This window comes from Bos indicus, chromosome 6 (genome assembly GCF_029378745.1).
Source record: "Bos indicus isolate NIAB-ARS_2022 breed Sahiwal x Tharparkar chromosome 6, NIAB-ARS_B.indTharparkar_mat_pri_1.0, whole genome shotgun sequence".
Lineage (NCBI taxonomy): Eukaryota > Metazoa > Chordata > Mammalia > Artiodactyla > Bovidae > Bos > Bos indicus.
This window is the reverse complement of record NC_091765.1, coordinates 54,270,971-54,289,173: the sequence shown is the minus strand read 5'-3', so window position 1 is coordinate 54,289,173 and position 18,203 is coordinate 54,270,971.

Genomic DNA, 18,203 nt, shown 5'->3' with positions numbered 1-18,203 from the left:
GAAAAGCTAACTAGAATGATTAGGGCTTTAAAGATTTCTGACTCCAGGTTGAGTCTTTAGAATACAGTATGTGTTTGAACTTCAATCCCCAATCTTTGTGATTCACATCCCAGAAAACAAGCACTAAGCTTCAATCAACAAAGTCAATATGAACATTTTGTTTGGTTCCATATTAAACGTTACTATATAGGTTGATATTTTTTAAGCAATGATCTACAGAAGAGCCTCTGTAGAAGGAAATGGCAACCCACTCCAGTGTTCTAACCTGGAAAAATTCCATGAACAGAGGAACTCAGTGGGCTGGAGTCCATAGGATTGTAGAAGAGTCAGACACGACTGAGCACAAGAGCTATTCAATGAGGTCATTCTTAGAATACTGACATGATCATATTCAATATTCCAGACCATAGGTCTGTAAATTTTACCTGTTAAGGACCAGATTGTATATATTTTAGACCTTGCAAGCTATCTGGCTTCTGTTGCAATTATTCACCCATGCCTTGTGTCACCAAGAAAGCCATATGCAATTTCTAAACATAAGTCCATGTCTGAATTTCCATTTTTATTTCTGGACACCAAAATTTCAATATCATATTATTTCCCTGTGTTATAAACTATTAGTCTTGTTTTTTTTTTTAATCTTACCTTAAAAAAATGTGTGAAAATAATTCTGCACTTGTGAACCATACAAAAATAGTTCATGCATCAGATTGATCCAAAACACTGTTTTTCCCTGAGTGAGAAAATCACAATGTTAATTAAATTTCAACTAACAGTGTTAGTTAAATTTCAACTAACAGTGTTAGTTAAATTTCCAACCATAGGAATATGGTTGGAAAATTCACTGTAGTCTACTAAAAAAATAATTTAAAAAAACTAGACTGATTTGTTCTTAGAATACACAGAGTATGGAAAAAGGAGACACACTCATTGAGAGTACATATGATGCCTGACACTCTTTAAGTACATTGCAGGCATGTGAACAGATTTTTCTACCATATCCCTGAGCTGAAAATTGAGACTACTACTACTACTAAGTGTCGTGTCTGACTCTGTGCGACCCCATAGACGGCAGCCCACCAGGCTCCCCCATCCCTGGGATTCTACAGGCAAGAACAAGAGTGGGTAGCCATAACTCTAATAGGAAAGGGTTAACTAACTCACCCAGGAACACTCAGCTATTAGGTAATCAAACTCAGGATTCTGATCCAAGACTACTGGACTCTGAAGACTAGGTTCATTCCATTTACTATATTGAAATAAAATTAATGTTAAATAAATAAAATATATTCAGTTTGATTCCCCAGTAACATATGATACTCCTTCAAAAAAGTTTGAGATCGATTAGTGATGACAGCATTTCAGATATCATTATGCAGAAAAGGCTGCTGAGAAATTCCCCTTGCAAAGAAGATAAAAGCTTAGGGAAAAGGATGAAAGTAGAAGCTTAGTCAAATCTGCTTCATAAAACTTGACTTACCCTTTTATGTTTAAGCAGCTGAAGGCCACACAGTGGTCTGAGTTCAAAACCACTGCTTACCCCAAGTGGAAAGTGGTCTTTAGGGGGAATGAATGCTTTGCACTCCTATGCTGCTTTGTTTATGCAAGCAGAGAACTGCTGTTCTAGGAAACTGGCAAAAACTGACATTTCCTTAGTTTTGCTGGCTCTGCAAAACCTTCTGCACAGCTGTATTCAAACCCATTAGCTCAACCTTTCAGAAAATCCTCTCGCAGAAATTGCTTAGAGGTACACAGGCTGACAGTTGCTGTGTGTTTTGAGAGCTTTACCTTTCGGAAGCAGGCTCAGCATTCTTTTGCTTAATTGGTCTGTAGAGACTGGTCATTTTGGAGAAGGAAGTTCCACACCTCTGAAAGAATGACATCTATTTCAGCCCATAATCAGCTAATTTAAAGAAAGGGAATAGGAGTAGCTCCAGGGGATGCTTACCCTCTGCTCTGTGTTGGGGTGGGACCTGGAGGGCTACAAAAAGCACATCAAGCAATGTAAAATTAAGGGGAGATTGGGAATAGAGAAAAACAGTTTTTAAAATACATGAAGTCCATTACTTCAAAATCCAGGCATACAGGTAGCTCTAAGCACATTGAAATACTAAAATTTAAAACTGAATATCTGAGTTTGATTACAGGCACCTGAATTGTGGTATTTCACATTTGGATAAGCATTGTCTACCTCACAGAACGATTTTCCTAAGCTCAATGGATTTTAGCAGTGGAAACTGATCAAAACGATAGAGAAAATGGGACCTTGAATTACAAAGATGTGCCAGGTAGTCAGGTCCTTGTTACACCAACTCTGACAATGCAACTTTCGGGACCTTAACCTGTCTGTGCTTCTATTTCTTTAACTTAGAAACCAAACTCAGTTGAATTGTCTTACATGACAAAATACAGATAAAAGCTTCATCTCCAGTCTTACCCATTTACTTTTTGTGTGTGTACTAAGTCACTTCTGTCATGTCCAACTCTTTGGGACCCCATGGACTGTAGCCTGCCAGGCTCCTCTGCCCATGGGATTTCCCAGGCAAAAATACTAGAATGGGTTGCCATTTCCTTCTCCAGGGGATCTTCCAGATGCAGGAATCGAACCTGCATCTGGATTGGAGCCAGATTGTTTACCACTAGCACCACCTGGGAAGCACCAGTCTACTTTCTAAGCTAAGGCTTTAATATGTAATGAGCTTGGTGATGGTGCAGCTACAAGAGTTAATAGCCATTGATCAAACTACAGCTAGTTGCTGAATATGAAGTGTTAGGTAGTTAGAATAGAGGAGTCCAAAATGGCAGTAACTAAAAGACAAAGAAAGGGGAAAATCTGTGAAAATGAAACAAAAGAAAATCCATGGACTGAAGTGAAAATTTCTGAGCCCACATGTGAAATGTTGGGGGAGTGTGTAATTTCCTTGGTTCTGTCTAGCTGCAGCAAAGATTTGAAATGGCGGACCAGTGTTCCAGCTCGGTTCCAGCTCAGGGTTTATTCAACAAGCACATGAAAGTATACCCTCCAGGCATGAGGGCAGGTCGACCCCTAAGGAGAGGCCTCAATTCTTCTTGGCATCATCTTTTTATAAGTTTTTGTCTCCTTCCCCTGCCCTATGCAAATTGGGATAGCCAGGAAGGCTGTTTGTTTCACCTGAAGTTCTCAGTCCAGTTCATGAAATTTCTTTTGTACCATTTTCATGGGCTTTTCCCTTTCTTTGTCTTTTCAGTTCAGTTCTGTTCAGTTCAGTCGCTCAGTCGCGTCCAACTCTTTGTAACCCCATGGACTGCAGCACGCCAGGCTTCCCTGTCCATCACCAACTCCCAGAGCCTACTCAAACTCATGTCCATTGAGTCAGTGATGACATACAACCATCTCATCTTCTGTCCTCCCTTTCTCCTCCCGCCTTCAATCTTTCCCAGCATCAGGGCCTTTTCAAATGAGTCATTTCTTTGCATCAGGTGGCCAAAGTATTGGAGTTTCAGCTTCAGCATCAGTCCTTCCAATGAATATTCAGGACTGATTTCCTTTAGAATGGACTGGTTGGATCTCCTTGCAGTCCAAGGGACTCTTAAGAGTCTTCTCCATCACCACAGTTCAAAACCATCATTTCTTCAGCACTCAGATTTCTTCATACTCCAACTCTCACATCCATATATGACTACTGGAAAAACCATAACTTTCACTAGACAGACCTTTTTTGGCAAAGTAATGTCTGCTTTTTAATATGCTGTCTAGTTTGGTCATAACTTTTCTTCCAAGGAGCAAGTGTCTTTTAATTTCACTGCAGTCATCATCTGCAGTGATTTTGGAGCCCCAAAAATAAAGTCTGTCACTGTTTCCACTGTTTCCCCATCTATTGGCCATGAAGTGATGGGACCAGATGCCATGATCTTAATTTTCTGAATGTTGAATTTTAAGCCAAACTTTTCACTCTCCTCTTTCACTTTCATCAAGAGGCTCTTAGTTCTTCTTCACTTTCTGCCATCAGTGTGGTGTTATGTTTGTCTTTTAGTCACTGCCATTTTGGACTCCTTTTCGTATTCTAACTACATAACATAATAAATGAAACAAAGCCAAGAAAATTACATTAAATAATGCATCCTTAATATGTATTAAATTAACATTAAATATAACGTTTAACTTTTACTATTTTGAATTAAAAGTAAGAAATAGTCTTTAAATGCATCCTGGTGGCCAAAGTGTAAGAATATGCCAAAATGACTGATAACCAATTATAATTTCTCGTGAATATTACAAAAGCCTTCTATCATTCTCTAAGTGGTTATTGAAAAGTCCAGAAACTATTTTATATTTCTGTTTTATTTTACAATAAACATTCTTTGTAAAAATAAATGCAATAAAAATGCTAAACTTTTGCAAAGATATATCAACAAGAACTGGATAAAATATTTGACTGTTTTCTTCAATTCTCATTTGGAAAATGTTACAAAAAGAAGCTAAAATACTAAGAGGATATTCAGAGAGATGTCTTTAAAAATAGAACCAGAACCATTAAAAATTGAAATAACTAGATATATTTTAAAAATTACAGCATATAAGTGAATATGATGACTATCATTTCAGATGAATCATGTGGTAAAAACTAATGCAACATAATACAGCAAATATGAAATTGGAAAATTCAAGACATGCCTTATTAAGCTAGACATTTGAGCATTCTAAAGGGAGGATAGTGCTTAGAAAAATACCTGGAATATTATTTAATTAGCATACAAATTTTATTCTGTTTTATGTGTATAAATAAGAATGACTTACAATTAAAGATAATATTCTATAGTTGGAGATAAATTATTATGAGGAATACATTTTTATTTAAATGATGCAAAGTATCCTGATGTTATCAGATAAAAAATAATGAAACAGTAGTAAAAAATAAACAATAGTTGCAAATTAGTAGTAGAATATTTTAGTAGTCTCTAAGTTTAGAAGAGTTGACTCACTGGTAAAGACCCTGATGCTGGGAGGGATTGGGAGCAGGAGGAGAAGGGGACGACAGAGGATGAAATGGCTGGATGGCATCACTGACTCGATGGACATGGGTTTGGATAAACTCCGGGAGTTGGTGATGGACAGAGAGGCCTGGTGTGCTGCGATTCATGGGGTTGCAAAGAGTCGGGCATGACTGAGCGATGGAACTGAAGTGAAGTTTAGATTAACATGAAAATAGACAAATTGTGCAGGACAAAGTTAAAACAGGCTTTATTCAAGGCTATTGTATCAGAGGGGCCAGGTGATCATAGATGATTCACATTTGCTAATTGGCCTTACCCAAAAGAAGAGCAAACTTTTTTGTATCCTTCTGAATGGAAGTCCTTTTACAACTTGGAGCAAAGCACTCACTGAAGTTTCACCTCTATCCTCCCTGAGACACTGAGAGGTATGTGTTATCTTCCCTGATTACATTTCAAAGGGAAGGTTCAGGTTCTTGAGAAAGACCATCCTGGGTTGTAAAACTGCTCAAAGGCTTTCAAAAACTTTTAAATATCAAAAGGGCAGAGAAGAACTTTGCAGTTACAAGTTTTCTAAAACGAATTTTATTGATGAAAGGGTTTCTCAGGTTGTTGTTGTTCAGTTGCTCAGTCCTGTCCAACTCTTTGCTACCTTATTGACTGCAGCATGCCAGGCATCCCTGTCCTTCACCATCTCCTGGAGCTTGCTCAAACTCATGTCATTGAGTCGGTGATGGCATCCAACCATCTCGTCCTCTGTCATTCCCTTCTTCTCCTTCCTTCAATCTTTTCCAGCATCAGGGTCTTTTCCAAAAAGTCTGCTCTTCACATCAGATGGACAAAGTATTGGAGCTTCAGCTTCAGCATAAGTCTTTTCAATGAATATTCAGGGCTGATTTCCTGTGGGATTAACTGGTTTGATCTTGCTGTCCAAGGGACTCTCAAGAGTCTTTTCCAGTGTCATAAGTTTGAAGAGATCAGTTCTTTGGCACTCAGCAGTCACATCCGTACATAACTACTGGAAAAACCATAGCTTTGGCTACACGGATTTTTGTCAGCAAAGTAGTGTCTTGCTTTTTAATACTCTAAGTTTGTCATAGCTTTTCTTCCAAGGAGCAAGCATCTTTTCATTTCATGGTTGCAGTCACCATCTGCAGTGATTTTGGAGCCCAAGAAAATAACGTCTGTCACTATTTCAACTGTTTCCCCATCTATTTGTGATGAGGTAGTTTTTTGAATGTTGAGTTTTAAGCCAGCTTTTTCTCTATCTTGCCAGCTTTTTCACTATCTTTTCACCTCCATCAAGAGGCTGTTTAATTCCTCTTCACTTTCTGTCATTAGGGTGGTGTCATCTGCGTGACAAATTGATTTCAATCTTGATTCCAGCTTGAGGTTCATCCAGCCCAGCATTTTGCATGATGTACTCTACATATAAGTTAAATAAGTAGGGTAACAATATACAGCTTCAACTTACTTCTTTCCCAATTTTGAACCAGTCCATTGCTCCATGTCGCAGTTGGTTCAGTGGTAAAGAATCTACCTGCCAAGCTGGAGACATCGATTTGATCCCTGTGCCAGGAAGATCCCCTGGAGAAGGAAATGGCAATCTGCTCCAGTACTCTTGCCTGAAAAATCCCATGGACAGAGGAACCTGGCAGACTATAGTCCATGGGGTCCAAAGAGTTGGACACGACTTAGTGAAACAACAACAAAGAAAAGGTAAGTCAAAAGTCTAGATATAGGAAGAAGGTTTTCTGAAGTTTAGAAGCTGAGGGGAATCTTAAGGCTTTTTTGGTGAGCATAAGTACTAACAAAGTGTTATTTTTTCCCCTCAGAATCCATTATTGCTACATCAATTTTGTTGTTGTTGTTGTTTAGTCACTATGTCATGTCTAACTCTTTTGTGGCCCCATGGGCTGTAGACCACCAGACTCCTCTGTCCATGGGATTTTCTCAGCAAGAATACTGGAATGGGTTGCCATATCCTTCTCCAGAGATTCTTCCTGACCCAGGGATAGAACCTGCATCTCCTTCATTGGCAGGTGGATTCTTACCAATGAGCCATCAGTGAAGCCATAGATTAAGTAGGGACAGACAAATGTGGAACTAGAAGATCTGAAATTTATAAGCAGAATATTCAATAATTGGCATTCATTCTTGCATTGATTTTTAAATAATAGAAGCTTATTTATTTTTAAATAACAGAAGCTTTTACAAAAAAGCACTTTCTAAGAACTCTGTGGACCACACTCATACTTATAGCTGCTCAAACCTTGAAAATCATCTGCATACTGACAGAAGCACTTAATATTGTAATTTGTAATGGATGAAATGCCACTACTTTAGCTAGCTATAGGCCTCCCCCAAACTTCCCAGCTGCAAAACTCTGTTAGGGAGCATGAGAGCTAGATTGAAAAAGAGGGTGCCCTGTGTCAGGTAACCCCACTTCCCCAAAAGTTTATTTTTTTTTAATAATTTTATTTATTTATTTATTTTTGGCTGTCTTCATTGTTGCATGGGCTTTCCTCTAGTCAAGGTGAGCAGGGGTTATTCTATAGTTGTGGTGTGTGGGCTTCTCACTGTGGTGGCTTCTTATTGTGGAATGCAGGCTCTAGAGTATAAGCTCTAGAGTACAGAGGCTTAGTTGCTCCACAGCATGTGAGGTATTCCTAGATCATGGATAGAACTGATGTCTCCTGCATTGGCAGGCAGATTCTTTACCATTGAGCCACCAGGGAAGCCTCCATCCTAGTTACTCAAAGGTTTATGCCACGGTGAATTAATTTCTCAAACTGGCTGCATATCAGGATGGCATTGCAGATTTGTACTAATGTAAACTTGGCCCTACCTCAGAGTTCTGAACTAATATGATTTAGTGTGATACCTAAGGGATAATATATAGATAGATAGACAGGTAGAATGGATAGATGTTTCAAATCTCCAGGCCAGCCAAGTCACATGCTGCAATCTTGAATTTAGGAACCACAGAGGCAGACTTTCTAACTCCTCTTGTTCACAGACAAAGGAACTGACCCAGGCTGAGTATTGGCTGCTAGAAGTAAACAGTTCTTCCATCCAAATCAAACTGTCAAGATAGCAAGGATTCTGACATTAACTGAGCTCAGTGTTAGGATCTCAGTATCACTACCATTTAACAGAGCCAATATGTAATGAATCATTAAGTAACACGAGAAATACTTGAAGAAGATGCTCAAGACGTTATTACAGTCACTGTTCTATTCTTCACCTTGGCTGACCCCTGATCCTCCAACCTCTCCTGTCAGATCCTTAATCCTTCAGGCACAAATCCTGTTGACCTTCCAATAATGAATTAGACCAAAAGAAGATTAATAAACTGCAACACACAAAAAGGTCAATCTATAAGTCATAGCAGGAACAACAACAAAATATTACTTTACATGAGTACATTTAAAATTAGGAAAAGTCAATCTATGAACATCATTTTGGAAAAAGGGTAAGAAATCATGTAGATCATGAGTTATTTTTTTTAATTTGGAAAATAATGAATATTATATATCCCAAGTGAACTGAGTTTGCTGAAAATATTTAAAATTATTAATATTATGTTATTGTCAATTATTCTATAACAATTCTGAAGAAACTTCTGGAATTCTGGCAATCAATGTTTACTATAACTGTGCTGGTCAAATGATGACTTGTGAGCTAGGCTCAGTCCACAAAGAGAAACTGAGTGTAAGTATTTTCCATTTTTTAGAAATGCGAAAGTGTTGTATTATCTCTGTTGAAGCTAAAAATGAAATTGAGTTTATATCTTTTAATGTTTATAATAACACACATTTTAATATTTTATAAAATTATTATGCCATGATGACTTAACCGCACAAAAACGCAACTGCTCTTTAACAGAGATGGTTTGAAAATTACTGCTTTGAATAATACTATGTAAAATACTAGGAAGGCTCCAGGTTAAATAAAAAATAAACGTTTATTTCCTATGAGACTCCTCAGACCTTTAAAATTGAAATGTGCACTATGCATCTCAAGATGAAAATTTAATAGTTCTTTGCAATGTACTTTAATACAGACTTTTCTTACACTTCATCTTATGATCTCATGAAACTAGGATTCCTCAGAACACTTGGGAAATAGCTCTTGGAAAATAATTAATGGATGTATGGAAATTGTCATGTTAGTCAGTACATAGAAATGAACTTAGCGGGATGGTATTGGGAGGGAGGAGGGAGGAGGGTTTAGGATGGGGAACACATGTATACCTGTGGCGGATTCATTTTGATATTTGGCAAAACTAATACAATTATGTAAAGTTTACAAATAAAATAAAATAAAAAAATAAAAAAATAAATGAACTTAGCATCTTCCAGAAATTGTGATTCATTTTCCAGAAAGGGAATCAATTATATACTTAAGAAAGAAAATATTTTATTCAGTTAACTGAGAAATAAAACACAGAAGAGAAAAAACTGAATCTGACTAGCCTATATCTTTAAATTCAATGAATATGGACTTCTTGAAATCTTACTATGTGCTGCTTTCTACTTTTAAGACATATTTACTCAAAAAACAACAATTGAAGCAATAAAGCAAGAAACCTTACATTTTTCCTGAAGGAAACTGGGTAGCTAATGGAAAATATCTGGGGCTTTACTTTGGAAACAGTTTTTGTGCAAAATATTTGAAAATGTAGTTTCTTTGTCTTTTAGAGTCCTAGAAGATGATAAACTGTATACTTTTTTCATGAAGAGACTAGAAACAAATTGACTTCAATATATTTTACACGTTTAATAGGATAGAAATAAAGACAGTACATTGTGTAAGAAAAGGCTGAGCAGTACTATAGCCTATTAAATAAGGATGTTTTCAGTGCTGCCTTAAGGGCCTGAAGGTACTTTTCATCTCAGAGCAGTTCTCTGATGCTCTTGCTTGTTTATTCATTCACCTGCCTGTTAAATCCGAGTGAACCAAATCACTCTGCATTTCCACCTCATGGCCCTAGCCCTTTAGAGAGCTTTCTATGAACCATGTAATGCCTTTCTGAATGTCAAATCTCTAAAATTGATGACGCTCAACAATGAAGATATTGCATAATTTTAAACTGTAATGTGTTGAGTCTTCAGAGTATCTAAAGGGTGTATGAAAAACTCCCTAATCATGAGGTTTTGTATATTGAATATGAGAAGACAAAGCAAAAGCGAAAACAGTGAATTGACAATGTCAGGGTGCATGCACCCTAAGTCGCTTCAGTAGTGTCTGACTCTGTGACCCCATGGACTGTAGCCCACCAGGCTCCTCTGTCCATGGGATTCTCCAGGCAAGAATGCTAGAGTGGGCTGTCACACCCTCCTCCAGAGGATCTTACTGATGCAGGGATGGGATGTACATCTCCTCCATTACAAAGTAACATTTTCATTGAGTCCATTTGATTTAACCCTGTGGATTGGACAACTTTGGGAAGATTTCATCAAAGAGGAATTTGGAATGATAATTTAAAGGTGAATAAGACCAAGAGAAAGAATATTCTAAAGGAGAATATGTGATCAGGAATAGAGAAAAATGCACAACATGTTTAAAGCATAGAAAGTGGTCTAGCATGACTGGTTCAATGATATAGGAAAAAATGTACCTAAACTCTAAGATTGATCACAGTCTCATTATAAGCAACAATACATATTAAGCTAGAGAGGTGATATAAAGATGTTAAATGATTGGAAACTCCGTATCACTGAAGAGTTTTAACTAGCAGTTCAAACAGATTTTTAGAAAATTTAATCTGGCTACTATGTGGGGTAAAGAGAAAGTCTTTAAGAAATCTCAGAAAAGTCTCTTTATAAAAATCACTTTTCAGTTGATCCAATTAAACTATATTCTTGGCCATGAATGAAACAGAAAGGTTATTCTGGGAGACACGGCTACTATTGTTACTAATACCAACCAAAAACTATAATAGGATGGGAGTGAGGAGTCAGTGATTGAACAAAGTTATTTATTTCTAAAACATTAAGCCCACCCACACAAGAAAACCTCTGATGGAAGGCTGTTTAAAAAAAAAAAAAAAGCTACTGCATAAGGATTCCCACATATTGATATTTAGATATACAGACAAGGATGTAAAGATGGAACAATGTCTTATAAATGTGGATTAGTTTATATATGAGTGGATTGAAATTTATGAGAAAGTTCATAGTAAAAGTTTAATATTTAGGAGTCAGCTGCCAACAGATTATGTTTGAAGATGTGACCATGGGTAAAATATCTAAATAGTAATGTAGATTGAAAATTACAAGAAATCCTAGGCTTATATCTGGATGTGCATTGAACATGTGGGAACCATGTAGGTGTACTCAGTAAAGGAGACAGAAAAAAACTATAAGAGGAACTCTAGAATAATGTAATGCAAAACACAGATGAAAACTTAAAATCGTGTCATCAAGCTGTAATGCATGCATGCGTATGCATGCATGCGTATGCATGCTAAGTTGCTTCAGTCGTGTCCAACATTTTGGGATCCTATGGACCTGCCAGGTTCCTCTGTCCATGACTTTCTCCAGGTAAGAATACTGGAGTGGGTTGCCATGTCTTCCTTCAGGGGATCTTCCTAACCCAAGAACAGAACCTGAATCTCCTGCATTGGAATTCAGGTTCTTTACCACTTGAGCCACCTATACAAAAGTAAAAATAGTGTAATAATAAGACAGAAATCTGTGTGTCATAAGAAAAATAAAACTTTAATAACTGAAACCAAATAATTCTCTGCCTCCGTGTTAAATAATAATGAGTCAAGTAATACTTCTTGGTCTGTGTTAACAATTCTTGAGTGAAGCATAATTTCCTGTTCTTTGCTAGGCAATCCTGAAAACAAGTAAAAATAACATAGATGCTTACTGCAGGAAATACCATTTCTTAGAAAGTCAGATACTGAAACAACTAAACATCATACTTATCATGACTGATTTCATGTCTTTCATCTTGCTGAACACAATAGTCAAAGAAAAAAAGATTACCTCACAATAGAAATCCAACTTCTTTCCAACCCTGTAAATTCTGTGCTGTGCTTAGTTGCTCAGTCATGTCTGACTCTCTGCGACCCCACGGGCTATAGCCTACCAAACTCCTTGGTACATGGGATTCTCCAGGCAAGAATACTGTAGTGGGTGGCCATGTCCTCCCAGGGGATCTACCCAAACCAGGGATCAAACCCAGGTCTCCCACATTTCAGGTGGATTCTTTAATGTCTGAGCCATCAGGGACTCAACTTAAAATCACTCAGCTCAAGCCCTTAAAATGCTGACTGTACTACAACCCAATTTTAAACTTAGAGGTTCTGATAAGACCTTTGTGAAGCTAGTGTTCTCCCTTGCCACAATGTCTAAGTTATGTGTCATCAGCAACTCTTTCTGGTGGTCTTTTTTTTAAGTGAACAGCTGACACTTCTGGTGAAGAAGTAAGAAGAGAAAGATCATTCATTCTTCCATTTGCTACAATTTGTCACGTGCCTAGTACATGTCAGGCTTTCCAGGTAGCAGCAGTGGTAAAGAACCTGCCTGCCAATGCAGGAGATACAAGAACGTGGGCTCAATCCCATGTTCCTGGGTCAGGAAGGTGCCCTGGAGGAGGGTATGCAACCCACTCCAGTATTCTTGCCTGGAGAATTCCATGAACAGAGAAGCCTGGTGGGCTACAGTCTATATGGTCACACAGAGTTGGACATGACTGAAGTGACTTAGCATGAACACACGCACTAGTACATGCCAGGATAAATTAGTGTTTCCTTTCACAGACAGACATTGGAATTAGAAATAAATTATAAAATTGGAAATAGGTGGCTCAGTGGTAAAGAATCCACTTGCCAATGCCAGAGCTCAGGCTCAATCCCTAGGTCGGGAAGATTGCTTGGAGGAAGAAATGGCAGACCACTCCAGTATTCTTGCTGGAATAATCCCATGGATAGAGAAACCTGGCAGGCTACTGTCCACAGGGTCGCAAAGAGTTGGACAGGACTGAGCAACTGAGCATGCATGCACACAAATAAATAATCATCAAGATAGTGATATTAAATGCTAGGAGAAAAATAAAATTCAGTAATAAGATAGAATTACTTTGGGGGACTAATTTAAATCAGTAGAGAAGGAAGGCTTCTTCAGAGGGTGATGCTTCAGGATAAGAAGCAAGGTCCAGTGAGATTCTATTAAAAGTTGCCAGATTTTCAGATTCCTAGTTCCATCATAAAATCCTAACACCGAGGAGAAGGAAGAGGAAAAGAGGAGGAGAAATGCTAAAATGTATTACATACAAACAGTGCCAGCTTCTTCATGGGCATTTTCCTTTTAGACTTTAAACCACCTTGTGAGGTAAATACTGTTAATATCCCCATTTTATTAAAGAGATAACTGAAGTTAGCAAAATTTGGTTATTAACCAAGTTGCATAATGAGTGAACGGTAGGACTCAGAACTTGCCCAGAGCTGCCTGATTAAAAAGACTATATCCTTAAGTTAGTTACTTAACAATATCTATAATGGTAGACATTCACTGCCACATAGAGAATTACCCTCCAGCCCATGACTATGTCTTCTATGTTAAGCATTTCCTCTACCCTTCCTAGGTTTTGTTTGATAGATTAAATAAATTCAGAATGTATTCAGCCATTTGTTTTATTAATGCAAATAGTTGATAAAGAGAATTGATAAAAATTGGGAATAATTTTTAAAGACCTCTCTCATTAAAGTTTTGCTGTCATACTTGCCTAACCCATCTACTATTTTTTAAAATTCTTAAATCATTTATTTTTTGAAACTGACACCAAAGTATGATTACCAGATAATATGAAGGACAAAGATTCTGTTGAAAAGAATGCATTTTCCATTCACAATGAATGGTGGCCATGGGGTTATTGAAATTTTCTGTCAGTGATACTAGTAAACATATTCTGGAACACTCTTTCAGTTTGTTTTTTCTCATGCTGAAAACTGACTATTTATGGCAACTCCTGCCTTAGGGGTTGTGTGCAGCATTTGTGTTCATTGATTAGAAAAACTAAAGACATATCAAGACAGAGGGAAACACAAGTAAGGGCTTTCAAAGGCATCTGATGATATTTCTTCAGGGCACACACAGTATCTTAAGCTTCTAAATTTCACATAAAAGATCTTTAAATAATCTCAACCTCATTTACTTTTTAGAAAGTACAATCAGTCTTTGAAGGCTGCAGTAAAAAATGGAGGTTTTCAAACTAAGTTAACAAAGAAAGAATATCCTAGTAAGAATAAAGCACAGATTTCATTTGGTTTTGCAAATGCATGTATTTTAGCTAATTGCAGAGTCTTTGTTTTATCTAATCGGAGAATACTGTACAGTACTGAATTGCCTCATTATTCAGTTCAGTTCAGTTCAGTCGCTCATTCGTGTCTGACTCTTTGCGACCCCATGAATCACAGAACGCCAGGCCTCCCTGTCCATCACCAACTCCCGGAGTTGACCCAGACTCACGTCCATAGAGTCAGTGATGCCATCCAGCCATCTCATCCTCTGTCATCCCCTTCTCCTCCTGCCCCCAATCCCTCCCACCATTAGAGTCTTTTCAAATGAGTCAACTCTTCACATAAGGTGGCCAAAGTACTGGAGTTTCAGCTTTAGTATCAGTCCTTCCAAAGAACACTCAGGACTAATCTCCTTCAGAATGGACTGGTTGGATCTCTTTGCAGTCCAAGGGACTCTCAAGAGTCTTCTCCAACACATTTCAAAAGCATCAATTCTTCGGTGCTCAGCCTTCTTATTAGAGATTATTGAATAAAAATTTCTGATCTAGAAAAATCTCACTTCAAAACTAAGACACTAAACCTGTCTACCCTAGTGCCTTATCTGAACCACAGACTTGGATTAAAAATTACTTCTTCAGTCTTTTAGATCTTCTAATACCATTGATTTTGGCACGATATTGAAGTGTGTACTGATAGAACAAAGCTTCTCTGGATATAACATCATATCTTTTGTTCATTATTTCTTGGATAACAAAACTGAATCCAGAGAGATCAGTTAGCTCATCTACAATATACCTCTTACGTGAAAGTGGCCCTAAAAGTAGCAACCTAGCAACCTATAAGTTTTATCTTACAGGCAATGTTGAGAAGTAGTAACTGGAGGAATAGTTACTTTAAAGTGTTAAGCAAATAATGACTTCAAGAAAATGATAGTTTAGAAATATAAAAAATAATGACATTTGTGAGAAAAGGTAAATAATGCTTTCTATAATGTGGTCATTTTGTGGCATGGTCACACTTCTCATAACTTATGTGGCTTATGTGGCAGCAGTGATAGCCATATAGCTTGAGGAAGGAGACACAGTAAGTGCAGTGGGCAGGAATTTTACAAGAGTACATGATGGAAAAAGGGAAGGGAGGAAGCAAAAGTGGGCAGAGAGAGATGTTGAGTTGTCATATGGACTTAAAAGACACAGTCAACTGGTATTAAACAGTACTTCAAATTAGCCCCACATTGAGCTAAAATGTCCATATATTTAATATCCCCATTTTCACCTATTGATCAACTTAGAAGGATGTCACTGTAAGAGAGGCAGATTTTCATTCTGGAGCAACCTTGAAGGAGCTAAGAGCTGGTGCTGTCTCTTGCATCAGAAACCCAGCAACCGAGGCAAGACGTTCATCATTGAATGGGGATATCCTGGCCCAACTATCTTTTGTGCCACTCAGATCCACTTCTTTGTTCAGGAAGCAACACCTTCATCATTCTGTTAAGTCTTTGTTTCTGGGGGAAACTTAGAAAAAGGAAGGGTACTGGGATGGATTACAGGTCCCAACTCTACAGCCGATCTCTGAACTACTACTGATATTTATCACCTCCTTCCCCCACTATCCATTCTTAGTTGTCCTCACCATCTGCTAACACCTTTGTTAGTCTTAGCTCACAAGGGGATGACACTGAAGTTATCCTCAAGGTGTATGAGCCCCTTATCACCATGTTCTTAAGGTTGCTTCACTTAAACTCTAACCACCAAAATTAGATAAGGGAGTATCAAGAGGAGCCCAAGAGGGGTACTTTTGTGTTAGCTGATACTTCCCTGCCCTCCGTAATGTAAATGCAGCACTTACCTCCTTCCATTACCAGGCTGATTACTCCTGCCATGATAGCTCCTCTTCATGCTTACTGATCTCCGCACATAGAGCAGCTACAGTGACCAGGTGGCAACCAGAACTTAGAGTTCAATGGGACTCTGGCTTGATTCTCAGGTGCAGGCATTCATCCTTTGAGAACTTTGATTCTTTATGGAATCTTTTTTGATTCCACATATATTCAAAGCTTTGCCATACCCCTTTGTGAACAAAGTAGGTGATCAAGCACACCGCCACAGTGTGGGTTTTTTTTAATATTTTCCAAAAATTTACACTTTTTGGAAAATATTCTTTCACCAAAGTCTTGCAAGGTTGTGCCTCAGGGAGAATGAAACATAGCTGCTTTCCATTTTCAGCTTGCGCAGAAATACTGAGCTCACCTGTGCATAAGCAACACTTAACTGGCTTTTTGTTCCTCTCTTAGTGGGTCAGAACTGATCTTCCACAGAGCTGTGGGGTGTGAGCTGAAGGAGAGGATCTGGTGCAATATGGTGGATGATAATGGGTTCAGGGCAATGTGCTCATGCTTTCACTCTCTGGTCTTGCTTGTGCTGCCTCAGATTACATCCTATAATGGACCACTGATTGCCCTGATCAAACTTAATGACTTAATGGACAGGAAGAATTCTGGTTCATGATTAGAATTGCTGAATCATGGTCAGTTGAAGCCCTGTATTTGTTGTGTTTCATCTATACTGACCTTCAAAATAAGCCAGGGGTTGCTTTTTTTTTTTTAAAGATGTTATGGGCTTACTCTGGACCACTGGTGTCCTGCATTGTTGTTTTGCCATAAATTCCACACATCTTGGCCCACAACTAATGCAATTTTGGTAGATTATGAGTCCCCAGGTGGCAGGGCTACTTACACCACAGCCCAGACCTTCTTGCTCTGTGTCTCACTAGAAACTGGCTGCCTCAATGTCACTGATAACATAGCCTTGAGCAATATACTTAGATGTGAAATGCACTGCCTCTATAATGTAAGAAGTACTACAATGTACTCCCATCTTTATTGGCAAAGATGTAAGAGTTTGTCTTGCATTTTATATATCATGTGCCAAGATGCTTCTAACCACAGAACCCCTAAAGAGGTAAATGGAGTAGTAATGTGATGTAGTGATTTTCATAGGGTTTATTCTCCATGCCCAAGAATGAATGCATCAACCAAGGCCTCTGCCATGCTAGGCATTTCTTGTTTGTGTAACCCAGTAACATGTCATTTTTATAAGGGGCCATTTTAATATTCTGCAGGATGTTTAGACGCACTCAATATTTTTGACCAATATTATTATATTATACATAATTGAAGAGTTCATATGGTCCATTGTGCTAAGCTGGAAATATATCTTGTTACCTGTTTCATGTGAATGTAAATAATGCCTTATCTCTTTTTTTAATGATAGGAATGGAAAAGAATGTGTTCACAAAATAAGTGTCCACCTACCATATCCTGGAAATCATGTAAGTTTTCTGTAGCAAAGATATTACATCTAGCATGGTGAATAAAATTCGTCCTACTAAATTGAGTTTGTACAAAGATAGTGTCATCCAGGATTTGCAGCTCTACTGTAGGAACCATCCTAGTGAATTCAGTGGAAATACCACAGGGATCCCCAACCTTGTATCTAATGTATAACATGGTGATGATAGCTAATACTATACTGTATACTTTGAACTTGCTAAGAGGATAGATCTTAAATCTTATCACCAACACACATACACACAAACACACACATGCTCATTGGTAACTATGTAGAGGTAATGGATAAGCTATTTATTTTAATTATGGTGATCTTTTTATAATATATACATAGATCCAAACATGAAGTTGTATATCTGAACTAAATACAATTTTTATATATCGTGGATATCTCAATAAAGTTGTTTAAAAAATAGAACTCTCAGAAGTTAAAAAATGGCTATTATTGCAGTCACATTTTTATTTTTTTAACATGATGATTTCTTTTTTGGCCATGTTGTGCAGCATGCAGGATCTTAGTTCCTGCACCAGCGATCAAAGCCTTGCCCCTTGCAGTGGAAGCTTGCATTCTTAACCACTGGACCTCCAGGAAAGACCTTGTAGTCACTTTAAGAACAAGTTCCTGAA